Source organism: Rattus norvegicus, chromosome 1 (genome assembly GCF_021556685.1).
Source record: "Rattus norvegicus strain SHRSP/BbbUtx chromosome 1, alternate assembly SHRSP_T2T, whole genome shotgun sequence".
Lineage (NCBI taxonomy): Eukaryota > Metazoa > Chordata > Mammalia > Rodentia > Muridae > Rattus > Rattus norvegicus.
This window is the reverse complement of record NC_141534.1, coordinates 131,904,179-131,921,274: the sequence shown is the minus strand read 5'-3', so window position 1 is coordinate 131,921,274 and position 17,096 is coordinate 131,904,179. Positions and strand designations below refer to the sequence as shown.

Genomic DNA, 17,096 nt, shown 5'->3' with positions numbered 1-17,096 from the left:
CGCCTTAGGTAAAACTTTCCCCTTAACCTGAACTATCATGGCGGAAAATATTTTGTATGTAGGGAAGCGTTCAACTTTGAAACATGAATGTTGCCAAAGGAGGCGCTCATGTTTTGAGTGTTCCCCACCAGTGGCGCTAACTTGACATGTGCTATGTCTGTAGGAAATGAGACCCAGCTGGTGGAAGTCAGTGGCTAGAAGGGGACTTTCAAGGTAGCAGCTGGGCCTGCCTCTCTTCCTGGTGTGCAGTGTAAGGAGTCTGCCACAACAGACTGACTCCCCCTGCTTCCCACCATGATGAAGCTATGGCATAAAACAAGCCCTTCCTCACTTGAGTTGTTTCTGTCAGACATTTTGCTCACTGTATAAAAACAGCTGGTATAACACTCAGGAGGCCGAAGGGTCAGGCCTTCTCAAAGCACTTGCTTGCTATTAACCCTTTCAGGGACTCGCCACAGACACACATCAAACTGTCTTTTTCTTGAGAAAGGACCTTGTCATCCTCATAGAGTTTTGCCTCTTCCCCTTAGCATCACACACACAAAAAAACTGAATGTGACTAATTATGTCTTTTCAACAGTTTAAGCTGCATAGTTTTCTGTAGTGTAGATGTTGTAATTGACCAAACCTCCTGTTGCTGGACACTTACATTGACAATTACTCTGAAAATCCATTCATCAGGGATACTCAGTGATTCTACTTTTCCCTGGGATATTTCTAAAATTTGCGACTGAAGACAGGCTTGGCAGCTCTCACAAAGAAACAATTTGGTTTGCAGCATCCACATCAGGCAGCTCACGACCACCACTGGCTCCAGTTCCAGGAAGTCTGGTGCCCTCTTTTGGCCTCTGCAGGCACCTGCATTAACACACACAAAAAGTACACCATAAAAAAAAATTCTCTTAGAGAAGTACAGAGGGTCAGGAAATTGAATAGAAATATATAGCAGTGGGGGATGGGGAACTGGAGGTAGCCACAAGAAAGTACCAGCCTACAGGGAAGCAAGAGGCTCCCAGGACCCAACAGTGATGACTTTGGCCAAAATACCCAACAAAGGGGAGATAGAACCTGTAGAGGTGTCCAGTAGATAGGCATGGCCTCCAGTTGAGGAATGGAGCAACCGTGCTTCTCAAAAAATTTAACCCAGAAATGTTCCTGTCCAAAGGAAAAACAGGGACAAAAAATGGAGCAGAGACTGAAGGAAGGGCCATCCAGAGATTGCCCTACCTGGGGATCCATCCTGTCTGCAGACCCCAAACCAGCCGCTACACTATTGCTGATGCCGAGAAGCGCTTGCTGACAGGAGCCTGGCATGGCTGTTCTCTGAGAGGTTCTACCAACACCTGACCAATACAGATGCAGATACTCACAGCCAACCATCGGACTGAGCCTAGGAACCTCAACAGGAGAGCTAGGGGAAGGACTACAGGAGCTGAAGGGGATTGCAACCCTATAGGGAGAATAATATCAACTAACTGGACCACCAAGAGCTCTCAGGGACTAAACCACCAACCAAAACATGTACATGGAGGGACACATGGCTCCAGATACATATGTGGCAGAGGATGGCCTTATCTGACATTGGGAAGGGAGGCTCTTGGTTCTGTGGAGGCTTGATGCCCCATTGTAAGGGGATGTTAGAGTGATGAGGTGGGAGTGGGTGGGTGGGTGGAGGAGCACTCTCATAGAGGCAAAGAGGAAGTGGGAAACAAGATGGGATGGGGAATTTGTGGAGAGGTAACCGGGAAAGGAGATATCATTTGAAATGTAAATGAATAAAATGATTAATAAAAAAGAAAATTCTCTTGTCATGAATATTCTGATTTTTCATATTTTTATGACACCATTGAATTACTAACCACTACATTATGAAGTCTCCTCTCTTTCAGACAAATGTGTGTGTGTGTGTGTGTGTGTGTGTGTGTGTGTGTGTATGTTCTTCGAAAGACATCAAATACATAGTATCTATTTGAAAGAATATGGTCTTATTAACAATGATTTTAATAATTTTAGGTTTTTATTGATGCAGAAAAAACAACTACACACAAAAAAATTACAGGTCAGAAGCCTGGCACAGGCCTCCTTACTTTCAAATCAAGATCTCCACAAGCCTCTCTCCTCTCTATTAGTCCTACATAGGTGGCCCCTGCCCCATCTTCCAGTTTTGGGACAATGTTCATATTCCTTGACTTGGAATGTCTTCCCCCATCTTCAGAACCTTTCTCTAACCATAACAATGGAAAGGTCTGTAGACTTAGATTTTTCTAAACCTACTTTATTTAGGATTCTTGAATGCTTCAACCTCTCTTCTAGCCCACCTCATCAGAAATAGGGGAGAAGAAGGTTAAAAGAAAAGGGGTTGGTAGACCTGTTTAGAAATTGTTCTTTGGGATGATTCCACTCTTCATTATCAGGATACACAGTAGTTCAGTCCAATAGTAAACACCTAGCACAAGTCAGTAGTAGTAGCACGATTCAGCAAAAACCACAAGGCTCTACCAAATCAGCAGGGGTCAACAGAAGCAGCCAGAAATTTGTTGGCGCTTTTCTCTATGAAGTGAGGACCAGTGAAGACCAGTGAAGCATTTCAAAGTGTAGCAATGCAAGAGTGTCTTTTCATTGTCTGTGGGGTTCTACTTATACTCTTTCTAAACATCCTGCATTCTCTCAAGCATCTGCTTCAGCAAAACATCTCTTACAAGACAGCTTCCAGAAAAACATCACCTGACTTCTCACAAGAGATCTTCCAGAAAAAAATCACAGGACACAAAGGATCCAGAAATTTCCACTTCACGGATCTCGGACTTAAAGGATTTATGTGCTTAGATGAGGCCCTAGAAAATCCAGGACCATCGCCCCATTTATACTTCTTATACCTCGATCACCTCTGTTGAAGCCCCTTTGGTCCTGTGGCATGACAAACTCTAAGGTTCTGGGGGTGAGGGTGGGGCCATCATTTCATTCACTTCGTTTGTTGAGTGGATATTAGTGCCGAAAGAGAACCAAGCGTGTGATGGATTATCCCATTTAAATCTGTTCTTATCACTGACCCCCCTCACCCCACACTCCAGGCAGATAGTCTTCTTATCCTCACTGGGCAAAAGAGAAGTCAAGGCTGCTAGCCATCGTTTGGAAATCATAGCTAGCCTGGAAAACAGGAGTCAGCCCTATGAAGCCCTCTTACCTTACTTTCTTTCCCTAAAAGCGACGCTTAAAAATGGTGTAAAACAGCGTAGATCCGGGACCTTTGAGATCATTGCTATTTATAAATACGGAGTGGGCCAGCTTCCTTTTGAATCATCAGTGTATGCCATGTGGCCTGAAACCCTTAGGTGAGAAGCTGTCCTAGTGAGCCAGGCATAGTCATCCTTGGCTGCTGGAATGGGGCTCAGTGGCCATTTTGCCAAGACTGGCACACTTTTCATGGACCTAGATGTGGCTTTGTGTGACTTTCAAGTTCCAAATGGTGCTTAGGTCCTCTTCAAAGCCTATTCATAAAATAAATTTTAAGTGGCTGAAAGTGGTTTGCTCCAACTTGCTGGAGTGAACTATCAGGCGGTGTTCAGACCCACAGTTTCTCAGCAGCTCCCCTCAACGGATTTGAAAGTCTGGTGGGTGCATTGTCTAGCCACCGTGCGACAGGATGGTACCTCCAGAAAGGGCCGTACATTCTGAAGTTATCATCTGGCTGAGTTATCACCCAGAAGGTGACAAAGGAAATATAAAAATATCAAGTCCCAGAGTCCCCCTGCTATTACTGAGGCAGGTGGAAGGTCCTTCCTCAGAAACAATGTAGCATTATTGAAATGATGGATGACACATTACTGAAACAATGTGACATTAGAGTTTCCAAGGCGCAGGTCTGCTGGGGTTACATGGGAGAAACCAGGGTGGACAACTTGACTTAGGTTGTACTTCAGATCAACAATGAACAGTTTTTAGCATATGTTTCCCGAAAATGCGCAGTCTCAAACCCACATATAACATTATTTGTTGTTTGTCTGACGTTCAGATTTAACCAGGCATCCTGTATTTTCTCTGGCAGGCCTCCTCAATAGAGAAGAGGCCCCTTTCTAATTCAGGCACCCAATGTGAAGAGTTCCAGTCCTGTGGTTTAACCTCTGTGAGTCAAAGGAAACAGAGAGGTGTCCTCAGGGTCTCCCCTGCCTGAAGCTCCTTTGCTCCTTTGCTGCTGGTCTGAAATTCTTGAAGGCCACACACATCTTGTTACCTCCAGATTTCACTTCATCCATCACCTCAGGACAGAGGAAAGTCTCCAGTATCCCCAAGACCGAGCAACCATCATGGACTTACAGACTGACGAGGGATGAGGAGAGGAAAACAGAACCCTTCAAAGAATGTGGAAATGTTTAGAGATGCAGAGGAGATAGGAAGGGCAGGGTATGGTACTTTATTTACAGTTACACAGTATACACGTATACCATGTAATTCAAAACATTGCTTGGTAGCCTCTCAATACATTGCTAAGTTTCAAATCCAGGACAAAACTACTGAGGTGTCTGATTAACATATCAAAGCAGACCTGGCTTCCAGATACTCCCATCATCCCTCAGTCCCTACCTGTTATAGGGTGTGACTGGCATACCCTGCTCCTTACCCTGAACTCTCCAGCCCAGGAGGATGGGGTGTTCTTCCCTATAGAATCCCTATAGAACCCAACCATTTTGATTACCCACCCGTCTTTGTACTTTTGGCCTCCTGCCTGCTGCACCAGATTCCTCTCTCCCTTCCCCTCCCCATCTCTTCACATAGTTTAAGGTCATGCCCACTCTGGACTCTCCCAGATGTCTCTGACTCAGGCTACATCCTCCTTTTTATCTATAATAATCTTTCTTCTCCCTGTCTGTGTGTGGGTAATGTACATGTGAGTGCAGGTGCCATGGAAGCCTGGGCCATTGGATCTCCGGGGCTGGAATTAACATGCAGTTACAAGCTACTTGATGTGGGTGCTGGGAATTGAACTCAGATCCTCTAGAAAAACTGTACATGCTGTGAAGCACTAAGCCATTGTTTTGGCCCTGTGAGCATGATTTTAAAAAGATTGCTTCACCAATTCCCATGAAGAGTGTTGGCATGGGTGCATCAGCATGCACCTCCCAATGACTATGGTGGCTGGGGGAGAGGGGGAAACAAGATGGCCACTCCTTGCTCACCGTGTTCTGCATACAGAAGCAGCTTGGCGGCTCCCGGTAGTGAAACAGGTTTACATGGGAATTTTCAAACATATGAGTCTCGCACTCATTTTGAGGCCTCTCCTGCTCTCTAGCTGGGTAAGTGACACTGTTGGAGTGTCCTTATGGAAAATCCTTTATAAAACCTTGATATGTGACTTGCAGGGCAGGCCCCCTGACTCTAGCATCTATGTCTTGAGCAGTGACGCTTTGGGAGACATTGGTCCTTTAGGGGTCTGGCCTTTGGGGTTTATGACAATGAATTTCTTGAAACTATATCAGAGAAGGCATTAATATTGGGCAGAACTGGTGCGTGTGTGTGTGTGTGTGTGTGTGTGTATGTGTGTGTGTATGTATGTGTGTATGTGTGTCTGTGTGTGTGTATGTATGTGTGTATGTGTGTGTGTCTGTGTGTGTGTATGTGTGTGTGTGTGTGTGTGTGTGTGTGTGTGTGTGTGTGTGTGTCACAGAGTCTTGGTTTTGGCAGGTTCTTTCTGCTCAGCAGTGTCTTTAACACGCAAATTACTGCTCTTCCCTGGCTGCACATTGAGACAGGAAAGCCTACTTCTCCAGATCACACTCTGGTGACACTCAAGAGAAATCTTCTGAGGGAATATCTTTCAACAGGTTCACCAAGGTCAGGCCACTGCCAACTGTCTTGGCTGAGCCCTTAACACCAAGGACAGGAGCAGCAGAACACATCCCACATCACTAAACAACACAAGGAACTAAAAGAACACAAGGAACTAGCTACAGGAAAGCCACTGTCAGGCTTGCGGACAAGTCTAAACTGGTTCTTGCAACCCCTAACCCAGTGAAACCAGCCAGTCAGCAGTAGAGGATGCTGAGAGGCCTGAGCTCACTGGAGAACAGTTAGAGGTTTGACCCAACCCCCACCCTCCTACTCCCTGAAGGGCTGAGAGTTGTGCCTAAAACCAAGTGTCCTGAGGATGTGAGGACATCATTAGACCTCCACTGCCTGCAGAAAGACAGAGGGGGACATGGGATTCCCTGAGATGTCTCCCTGCAGTGCATTGAATTAGTAGTTCCTGCTGAAAATTCTCAGCTGCAATTTGCCAGTGGAAATGGTTAGAACAGTGTGGTGTGGTGCCCACTTCTCCCTTAGAAACACCCCAGGAAGGGCCAGGAAGGAGACCAGCGACCAGATGGCCTACGTTCTAGTCATCCGGTGTGTGTGTGTGTGGGGGGGTGGTGGGAGAGGCAGCTTGAAAGAACTCAAAGGTTCACTGTGCGATGCTTAATAATGTCAACGCAACACAGTCTAAAACCAGCTAGGAGACAAGCCCCTGGACGTGCCTGTGTGGGAGTTTCTAGATTAAGTTAATTGAGGTGGGAAGAGCTTGGTTGTAGCTGGCACCATTTTCTAGCCTGAGGTCTTAGACGTAAAAAGCAAGCTCCGAGCCAGCACTTTATTCTTTCAGCTTCCGGCCTGTGGAAGCAAAGTGAGCGGCTCCATGTCCCACACTTTGTCACCGTGACTCACCCGCCACTGTGGACCTGAACTACAAGGCAGAGCAAGCCCTTCCTAAAGCTGAGGCTGCCAGGCGTTTTGTTTCAGCAGTGCAGAAAGTGACTAATGCATCCTATCATGAGGGGCTTTGCTAGGATTGGGGTAGGGAGGGCGACTCCTGCAGAAGTCTCAGAGCAATGAGAGGAAGGTGTCAGTCAAGGTCCTAGAAATCTACCCTGGAGGAGATGCTTTTGAAGAGTTAATATATTGAGGTAAATATTGTATTAAGTGAAATCCATCCTTTTAGGTGTTGTGTTTAACGAGCCCCGAGATTTGCACAGCTCAGAGACACTCATGTGAGATGCCTTAGGGTTGGTTCCTGGGCACCAGGAGAACAAAAGGTATTTCCACTTAGTGAGTTTTGCACAGTCCTTTAACCGCTACCACAACCCAGATACAGAACACTGATGTCACCCGCCCCTAACTTGACCTATCCTCCTGCAGCTACGCCCTGTCCTCGGCTACCAAGATAACCTCTGTCCTTACAGTCTTGCCTTCTCTGGAGTCTTGTGTAAATGGAATCACGAGGAACATGGGCTTCGGTTCCGACATCTTCCAATCAGAGTAACCCTTTTCATGTTCTTCCTTGCTGCTGCCTGCCCCAGTGGCTTGCAGCTGAGCGCTCCGTGTTATGGCAGTGTTGTGCTGTAAGGATGTGCCGCTCACTGGCTGTCATCCATCCCCCGGTTGAAGGACATTCCGATGATCTTCCCTGGAGGGGGCAGTGATTAAATAAAGTAGCCACATGTATTCATACAGGTATCTGTGGATACACGTCTTTGTTTTTCTTTAAAGTGTCCATGCTGAATCACAGAGTAAGTAGGTATGTGTTCGACGTTGTGAAGTCTTCCCATAGAGCCTGAGCATTTTGCATTGCACCATGGGATTCTGATTCCTTTATGTTCTCGCTGACAACATAGCCCCAGATGTTAGCCACTCTCATACCTGAGTAGTGGCACCTCGTGAGGGTTTCATTTACAGTTCTCTAGTGTTGGCTCTCTTCTTGTCGATGTACAGATTCCATGTCATCTTCATCAAAATCACAAGGCAACTCTTCAGACAAACAGAAAAAAAAAGTTATTTTAAAATTCACAGCACAACACAAAGACCAAAGACAATGAAAACAAAACAAAACAAAAACAAAAACAAAATAAACAAAAAACCTGCCAGCGATGTCCCTGTCCCTAACATCCAGTGGTGCTACAGAGTTTGATAGTAGAAGATGGACATGGCACTGGCATAAAAATGAACACGTCAATCCATGGAGCAGAGGTGGTGGCCAACATACGAAAGGCACTCCTGCAGACACGGGGCTGCTGAGAAGAGGCCAACAGAACAGACTGGAGAAAAGAGCTCCCAGCCAGGCTTCACGCTCACAGCTTCAATCAGTGGCCTCTCGGGCCCTCTTGTCTTCTCAGAGCCTTCACAAAGTGACTCCCTGCCATACACTGCCTGGCTTCAGCAGCTTCCTGAAGCCACAAAGGAAGATTTCCCAACCTGATTACTCCCCTGTCCTCTGAAACTTTAAAACCAGCACTACATATACAGCACTGCCATGTGTGGCTTCTGCTTGATTGACATATACCCTGTTCCCCTGGAGTAGTATTTGATTGAATTGTTCTCAGGGGCAGGAAAAAAGGCCTTCTGCTCCCTTTGACAAGTTGGGAGATCAGCAAATGGGAGTCTTGCCTAGAGAGAACCCTCAGCTTTATCCTGTTGCTGAGCTGGAGGTCTCTCTTAATGACACTAATCTTCTTATCTCTTTCAGCACAGACCTTGGCTGCAACATTACGTTTGCCAGAGTGCTCTTCCTCTCCAAAGTGAGCGTTTTGTATTTCTTCCTGCCCTGTTTGCCCTTTTTATTGTAAACTTGCCTAACAGTGATGAGGAATTATGTGGCAGAGTCAGTATTAGTTTTCCTGTGTACCTCTGGCTGTCCTGGGACTTGTTCTAGAGATCAGGCTGGCCTTGAACTCACAGAGAACTACCTGCCTCTGTGTCCGTAGTACTGAGATTAAAGGTGTGCACCACCACCATGCATCTGGGTATCAAGTAATCTTGAAATTATCTGTGCCAAAGAAATGAATCGTTGCTTTTAAATTTAGCCTCAGGCAAGTTCTTAGGGCAAGGACAGAAGGCAGCTTTTTGTTTGTGTTTTTTTAACCCAAATATCACAGTCTCTAGCCTAGTTACTAATAATGTTCCCCTCTGAAATTTCTTAAGATGAGCCTCCCCAAACCAGATAGCTACTGTACTCCAAGCTCCCACTACGATGATAGGCTCCATTTGCAATGCTCAGTCACATTTCCAGTCCAGAGTCCCAATGTCTTCCACATTCCTACAAAAGCCGTCATGATCAGATCTGTTAATAGCCTACTCTTTGGTAACAACTTGCACATTAGTTACTTTTGTATTGTGTCAAAACAACATGACCAAGGGCTTATAGAATTAAAGGTTATTTGGCTTACAGTTCCAGGGACAAAGGAGTTCATCATGGCTGGTAGGTGTGGCAGCAGATGGCAGACATGGTGGCTAGAACAGAATCTGAGGGAGCACAGCTTGAACTGTTAGTAGGATGCAGAGAGAGAGAGAGAGAGAGAGAGAGAGAGAGAGAGAGAGAGAGAACTGGGAAATACACATGGCCTTAAAACCTCAAATCCACCGCCAATGACACATTCTCCAGAAAGGCCATACTCCTGAACTTTTCCAAAGGATGTGACCACTAAGGACTAAGTATTTACATATCTGAGTCTATGGGGTGCATTCCCGTGTAAATGACCACAATTATATAATGGGTAAAACTGGAACTATGGAAGCTGTGTTCCACATGGTTGTAGCCATCCAGAGAGAAACAAGAAACACAATGAAATAAAATATTATCTATCCCCTACACCTTGCAGCAGTATACAGTGAACCTGAGGCCATATTTATGCCGCTATAAAATTCTGAAGGCTCTAACCCAATGCTTCTCTTTCCCTATGGACAGATACCCTCACAATTCACCCAGATAACTTCTGCCCTAGAAGTGAGAGAATGGAAGGCTCAAGTGTGCATTCCCCAGACTCCCTTGACACAAAGGTCTTATTGGTGACCCAGACCTACCAGTGTGTGCGTGCATGCATGTGTGTGTGTGTGTGTGTGTGTGTGTGTGTGTGTGTGAGAGAGAGAGAGAGAGAGAGAGAGAGAGAGAGAGCATGTGTGTGTGTGTGAGTTTGTGAGCATGTATATGTGAGTATGCATGTGGGCGAGAGAATGTGTGTGAATGTGCATATGTGTACGTGTGTGTGTGTGTGTGTGTGTGTGTGTGTGTGTGTGCTCGCGTATGTGTGTCTGCCCCCCTTGTGTGAGACTGTCTACAGAGTGGACTATGGACTTCGCTTTTGTAGTGGTGGACACTCCTGTGGTTGATGGTAAGCCATGAACAAGGAGTTTTAAGAAGAGCCCAGGGACTAGATAGGTGTTTTCCTGGCTGTCCAATCTCAGGTTGGGTCCATAAGAAGTTCAGAGATGTACAAACTGCCAATGTCTAGTAGATTTGCTTCTCCTAAGTAGATGAGATTTATGAAAGCCCATAATAAATAAGTCCCTCTTATTGACAGCTGTACTTGAGTAAACATCACTCACAATATAGTCCTAATCAATGTATGATGGCAGCCAAACTGTGTATTTAAAAATAAAACAACTTTGAAACAATATTCTACTCAGACAATAGCGGTCTTTCTTGTAGGCAGCTGTGGATTAAGATATCGAACCATCCAGAGTTTAATTTCTACGGAAAGGGAAATGTGTGAATGTTTCAAGTTAATAGACTCATAATGAATATGACACAGTCGGAGTTCCATCAGACAAGAGATTTAAAATAAAATGTCCTGTACATGCAGGGAACATTATATGGACCGAGCAGGTATACTTAGGAATCTATGTGTGTGTACACATATGCATACACTGACAATTAATGAAACCAGGATTTGGAAGACAGCAAGGAGGGATATATGAAAGGACTTAGAGCAGGAAAGAAAATGGAAAAAATTGTAATTATGTCATTGCTGTTGTCGTCATCATCATCATCATCATCATCATCATCGTCGCCATCATCATCTAAGCCAGGCATGGGGGTGTATGCCTTTAGTCCCAGCACTTGGGAAGGAGAGGCAGGTGGATTATTGAGTTTAAGAACAGACTGTTCTGTAAAGCAAGTTCAGGGCAACCAGGGCTACACAGAGAAGCCCTGTCTTAAAAAATCAAAACCAACCAAACAGATAATAAAAAGTAGTTCCATTTAAAAGGAAACTAAACCAAAGAAAATATTTAAAAAATTACTTTTCATGAGTCAGAAAAAAAATGTTCAAATGCCCTGACTTCCGTTCTAAAGACACTGAGGCTCAGAACACTGTCTCACAGGGAATTAGGAGCAAAATTAGAGCTAGAAGCCCCACCCTCAGCCCAGGCTCTCCCTGTTAGGTAGCAGTGTTTGCAGAGGCAAGGATTTTAGAGCTGTGAATTGGTCAGAAAGAGTGGAGGAAGAAGAGCAGACTGGAACCCATTGCGTGTATTGTGTTTATGGCCAAAATAGCAAAAGTAGAAACCAGAGGAGTGACACAGTGAAAGATGTATTTTGCAGAATCCGTGTTTGTTATTCCTCTCTACAGGGAGCCATCAATTGGGATGGGAGAGCCCTAGCTCACAGAACAGTGTACCTTCTCCCTACACCACACACACTGCGCCCTCCTCCTTCCACACACAGCTCTCCTCCACACAGTTCAGAGACCGCTCTGTCTAGGGGAGGTTTTATTTTTCCAAGGCCACTCACCCCATCACAGGGAAGCTGAAGAACTGGAGAGTGAGCAGCCTGTCTTTTTTTTTTTTTATCCTGAACACTTTAGCCTTTAATTAAGCACATAAAACTGTACTACTTAATATATTTCTTCATGAACTTTTTGTGAAATTCAGATTGCAGTGCATCGTTTACAAATTTTTGTCTGTCTTTTGATCATCTATCTCTTTTGCACAGTTCTTAAAAATAACACCATCGTCCCACCTTCTTTTAACCTTGAAGTTGGCCTGAGGCTGGGATGGGCCAGTGAGATTCAGGAAGTTTCCACTCAGAATGTTTTCCATGCGAATTCTCTCTTCCTCTGCTTTTTGTTCTTGTTCCTTCCTGGCCTGCTCTTCAGCTCTCTCCTTCTTGATCTTTTCTAGCTCTGCTAGAAGAGCTGCAGTATCATCGTCATCACTCTCCGCTTCAAAATCCTCATCTTCCTCATCTGTGAGAGGATCGTCAGCGTCAAGGTTGGCAGCAGGGATCTGGTCTAAGCGGGGCTTCTTGGACACTGAGGAGGAAGTTGTGTGTTTTCGGGTTGGACGGTCCCTATTTTTCTCCCTTGCAGCAGCTCTCTCCCTCTCTTCCAACTCTCTCCTGAAGTCACAGTTGCAAACCTCTTCAGGGCCATCCTGTGTGGTTTGTCTGTACTTTATCTTTGTATGAGGTCTCTGCTTGAATACTGCTTGGAGAGCTGACTCAAATTGCCTTCTCCTTTTCCTCTCCCACCTCTTGCAGGTTCAAAAGTTGGCCTGGCTGCTGTTGTCATCTTTGTGGTGGGGGTTCGACGCAGTGCCTTCAGAAGCTCACTCACGAACCATTGCGCCCCTTAACTCCCCTGTAGTGCCTGTCTTAAATACAAGCATCCTCAATGGTGGAGAAGCTGGTCCTGGAAATGGGCTGACTGAAGACTATCCAGCATCAGCCTTTAGGGGTGTCTCTGAGAAGTAGTGCAGGCCTAGAAGAGAGAAGCTGGCTGTAGGGAATCTGCCAACAGCCTGACAGGAGCTTGTGTGTAAGTGAGGTCAATGGCCACCTTAGCATAAAGACCCCCTTGAGCCGAGGGGTTGACTGTCTAAGGGTTTGGGTCCTTTCTAAAGGTGAGCAAAGAACTGGATGTTCAGGAAAAGGCGGAGTGAAAGTTGGGAGAAAGTGTTTATTGAAGCAAGCAGAAATCATGGGTTGGGGCTCTAGGGTTCATAAACTTGTGAGTGATCTCTAGGCTGGTCTTTGTAGATGGTCCCTGGGATTTCCCTTCTCTTGGTCCCTTTTCTTCTTCCAATTCTCTCCTCCCATCTCTCATCCTGATGGTTCTTGGTCTGGGGAGGAAGCAGAGGTGAGCGAGGCAGCCTCCCAACTGCTCTACACATTCCAGTTGCTTCTGTGGGAATGTTATCTCCATTCCTCTCACCTCTGTCCTGGCAGCCTAGTCCCCGCTGCCTCCTCACCTTAGGAAACTAACTCATCATTTGTACAAATGCTTCGACAGCTCGCTAAGATGAGAGGGAACATTTTTATTACAAGAAAAAAAAAAGTAAAAAATGATCATTCGATCATGGATGACTCATTGGAAATGTAAGTATCTGTTTCATAATCAATATGTCTTCTACAAATAGATGATATTTTATGGAGTCAATCAAACTGGACATGAATCAGTTTTGGATCAAACAGTAGCTACAAAACTGTATTCTTAATTCTCCCCAGACTGAGAACAGTAACAGTGTCAGCATCCAGGAGAAGACGCTCTCTACTGTGTATTGAAGAATAACACTGAGTCCAGTAGCCTACCAGAGAGTGCTCAGAACTGGATGCTTGAAAGCAACAGATCTCAAGTTCCAGTGTGTGCTGTAACCTATTTATCTCTGTCAGGAAGATCCAAGCCTTTGAAAAGTGAGAGCTCTGTTTTGAGTGTCCTTCTTGAATAGATGCTGATACCAGCATAGGGTCATTTTTCAACAATGAAAGAACAGGAAATCATAGTGCCTGGCTCACAGCTCTTTCTTTCAGAAGCACAGGGCTGGACCGTATCACTTAGGGCTCACATATCCAGCCAGGACAGGAGTCTGGGAGCATGAAGGAGAAACACTCAGAGGAAAAGCTACCAGACAGTAGTACTATGGTCTGGAAATGAAGCACACTTCCCTAAAGTTTCATGTACCAAACACTTGGTCTTCAATGCAAGCACTGTTTAGAGGTGAGGTCTTATGGGAAACTGTAGGAATTTTGGGAGGTGGGGCCTGAATAGAGAAGCATATTTGTGCAGTCATGCCTTGGAAGGATAGATACATCTTGTCCCTGTCCTCCCCTCTTCTCTCCCTCCCTTCTTCCCCCTTTTCCTCTGTCCTGGCTGCCAGGGAGTGGAAACGTTTGCTATGGCTCATGCTCCTGCCACCATAATATGTTGCTTCACTATGGGACCACAATAACAGGGTAGACAGTAACAGGAAAAGGTCTCATGGCAAAACTGCAAGCCGGCTGTATAAACACAGCACCAAAGGGGTCATAGTTTAATTAAGAGCCAGAAAATGGCAGCCAAGCCATACAACCAGTAGCATATTCATAGTTAGCATCCAAATGAAGCATATGGACAGAGGGGCTTCAGTATGTGACCACCATCCCAGTGGGTGTGTAGGGAATTATCACCTCTCTTGTTGAGTTAAGGGGATGTGTCAAGGGTGATAGACCTCCACTGACATATATACTGAAAGATTTAATCAGAACTAATAGAAATTACCCTAGTCTTTGGTACAAAGGAAGGATCTAGTCAAAGCTGGAATCTCAGTTCTACTAAAGCAAAACAAAAAACCAAAAAGTAATACAGTCACAGACACACACACACACACACACACACACACACACACACACACACACAGATACAGACAGATGCACACACACATACACACATTCACACACACTCACACACAGATACAGACAGATGCACACACATATACATACATCCACACACATTCACACACACACATACACACACACACATACACACACACACATACACACACACACACACACACACACACACACACTCCCAGCACTTTGGAGATAGAGTTCAAGATTGGCCTAAGGTACAAAGCGAATTTGAGGTCAATCTGTTATGTAAAGCAAGACTGTACTCCCTCTCACCAAACAAACAAACATGAAACTATCAATATAATCACAGAAACAATATTTTGAGCTTTAAAGATTAAGTTGAACAATATCAAAAAGAAAGCATTGAAAGCTGCAAGAGAAACTATTGCAACCAATACACACCTTTCAATAATTATTCAATAACTCAATTTCATTCAATAATAAGAATGACTTCGATTCTCCAGTCAAAAGATACAGTCTAGTTGAGTAGATTAAGAATAAAGTAAACCCAGGTTGGGCATGGTGGCACATACCTTTAATGCCAGCATTTGAGAGGCAGAAGCAGGCGAACCTCTGAGTTTCAGGCCAGCTTGGTCTACACAGCAAGTTCCAGGACACAGAGAAATCCTGTCTCAGAAAAGAAGAATAAAAACATCCATCTTTCTGTTTTCTGTAAGAAACTCGGCTTTACAGATAAGCACATCCTTAAAGTGAAATCTGAAGAGAACTGCAACAAAGCCCCGAGGGCTGCTCTAGAGAACAGACAGAGGCTGACCAAAACAAGGAAGGAGAACCAGGATTTGAGAACTGAATTCAACAAAGGGATGGGAACATCGAAGAGAACAAATTGAAGATGGAATTGAAAAACAATAACCCAATTAGAAACACTCATCAGGGGAAGTCTTACAGGTAGAAAGGGTCAAGTAACAGAACATCAGAACAGGAAGATAAGTAAATGAATTACAACACAAAGAAATATGAAAAAAAACATGCAGGAAGTATGGGACACAGTGGAAAGATGAAGTCTTCTAATTGTAATAAAGAGAAAGAATTCCAAGTCACTGGTGTAGACCAGATCTTCAACAGGATCACAGAAGGAAAAATTACCATATTAATGAAATGTCCTACAGACACAGGCTACCTATACAAGGAGGACACAGAACAGAACAGCCAAAGGACAGGACCAGAATGTCAGCTCCTCATACACATATATGTACAGCATAGCTAACATGCTAAATATACAGAACAAAGAAAGATATTTAAAAATACAAGAGAAGAAAAAAACACCAAGTCATGTACAAAGAAAAGCCCATCAAAAGAGCAGTTGTTCTCTCAGTGGAAACTTGAAAAGTCAGAAGAGCCTGGAGGGAGGTACTCCAAGTTCTAAAGGATGACGGACGGCGACATGGATTACTATGTACAACGAAAGTATCTGCCATGTGTCTTATAGGATTTCATGGCTGTGAACGGACACCATAACCAAGGCAACTCTTATAAGGAACAACATTTAATTGGGGCTGGCTTACAGATTCTGAGGTTCAGTCCGTTATCCTCATGGCGGGAAGCATGGTGGCATCTAGGCAGGCATGGCACTGGAGGAGCTGAGAGTTCTACATCTTATTCCCAAGGCAAGCAGAAGACTCTCTTGCAAACAGCTAGGAGGAGGGTCTCAAAACCAGTCCCTTACAGTGACGCATTTCCTTCAACGAGGCCACACCTCCCAACTGTGCCACTCCCTATGGGTCAGACCTATTCAAACATCACACCACAGATGATAGAGAAAGAATTCCCATGATATAAACAAGCTAAAGGAATTCATGTCCTCCAAGCATCCATACGTAGATTGCTGCAAGCAATACTCTATACTGAAGAGATGAGAAGCATACCCAAAACCACAGAGCTATTTTTTCATAGAAGTAAAAACAGAACTTATAAAATTCATATGGAAATACAGAAAGCCCCCAGTAGCTGAAGCAATCCTTGGCAGAGAGCAGTGCTCAATACCTTGTCTCAAATTATATTACAGAGCCATAGTAGCAAACACACTGTGGTGGCACAAAAACAGGCAGGTAGGCTAATGAGGTAGACCAGAAAACCCAAAAGCAACCCCATAGTTACAGTCCCTTAGTTTTTGACAAACATTGGTGGAAAGACACCATCTTCAACCAATGGCACCAGGAAACTAGGTTTTTCACTTGGAGAATAATGAAACTCACAGTAGTTCATTCTGCACAAAAGCCCATTCAAAACGGTTGAAACCCTGAAAGTGATAGAGTAAAATAAAAGATCAGAGAATAGATGGGGAGTTTCTCAACAGACAAATTACATTAAACTACAAAGCTGCTGCACAAGAGAGAACAGCCAAGTGAAGAGACAGCCTATAGAATGGGGGAGAATCTTTGCCAGCTAAACATCAGACAAGGGGTTGGTATGGAGGCCATAGAGTGAGCTGCAAAAATTAAACAGGAGAAAGCCTGGAGAGATGGGGCTGGAGACGTGCTCAGCAGTGACGAGAGCACTTCCCGTTCTCTCAGGGGACTTGAGTTCAGTTCCTAACAGCAGGTGGAACTTGTTCCTGTGGCTTCCTGTAACTCCTGACACTCTCTTCTGGTCTCCACAGACACCTGCGCGCATGTGGCATGCTGTCACATGGACGTGCATGCCTATACATAAGTAGAAATAAATAATA

At 44.7% G+C, this 17,096-nt stretch overlaps 1 pseudogene; it reads right to left on the bottom strand.

Moving 5' to 3' along the window:
- Nucleotides 1–11,632: 11,632 nt before the first annotated feature.
- On the bottom strand, nucleotides 11,633–12,379 carry Cwc15-ps1 (CWC15 spliceosome-associated protein, pseudogene 1; annotated as a pseudogene).
- Nucleotides 12,380–17,096: the final 4,717 nt, after the last annotated feature.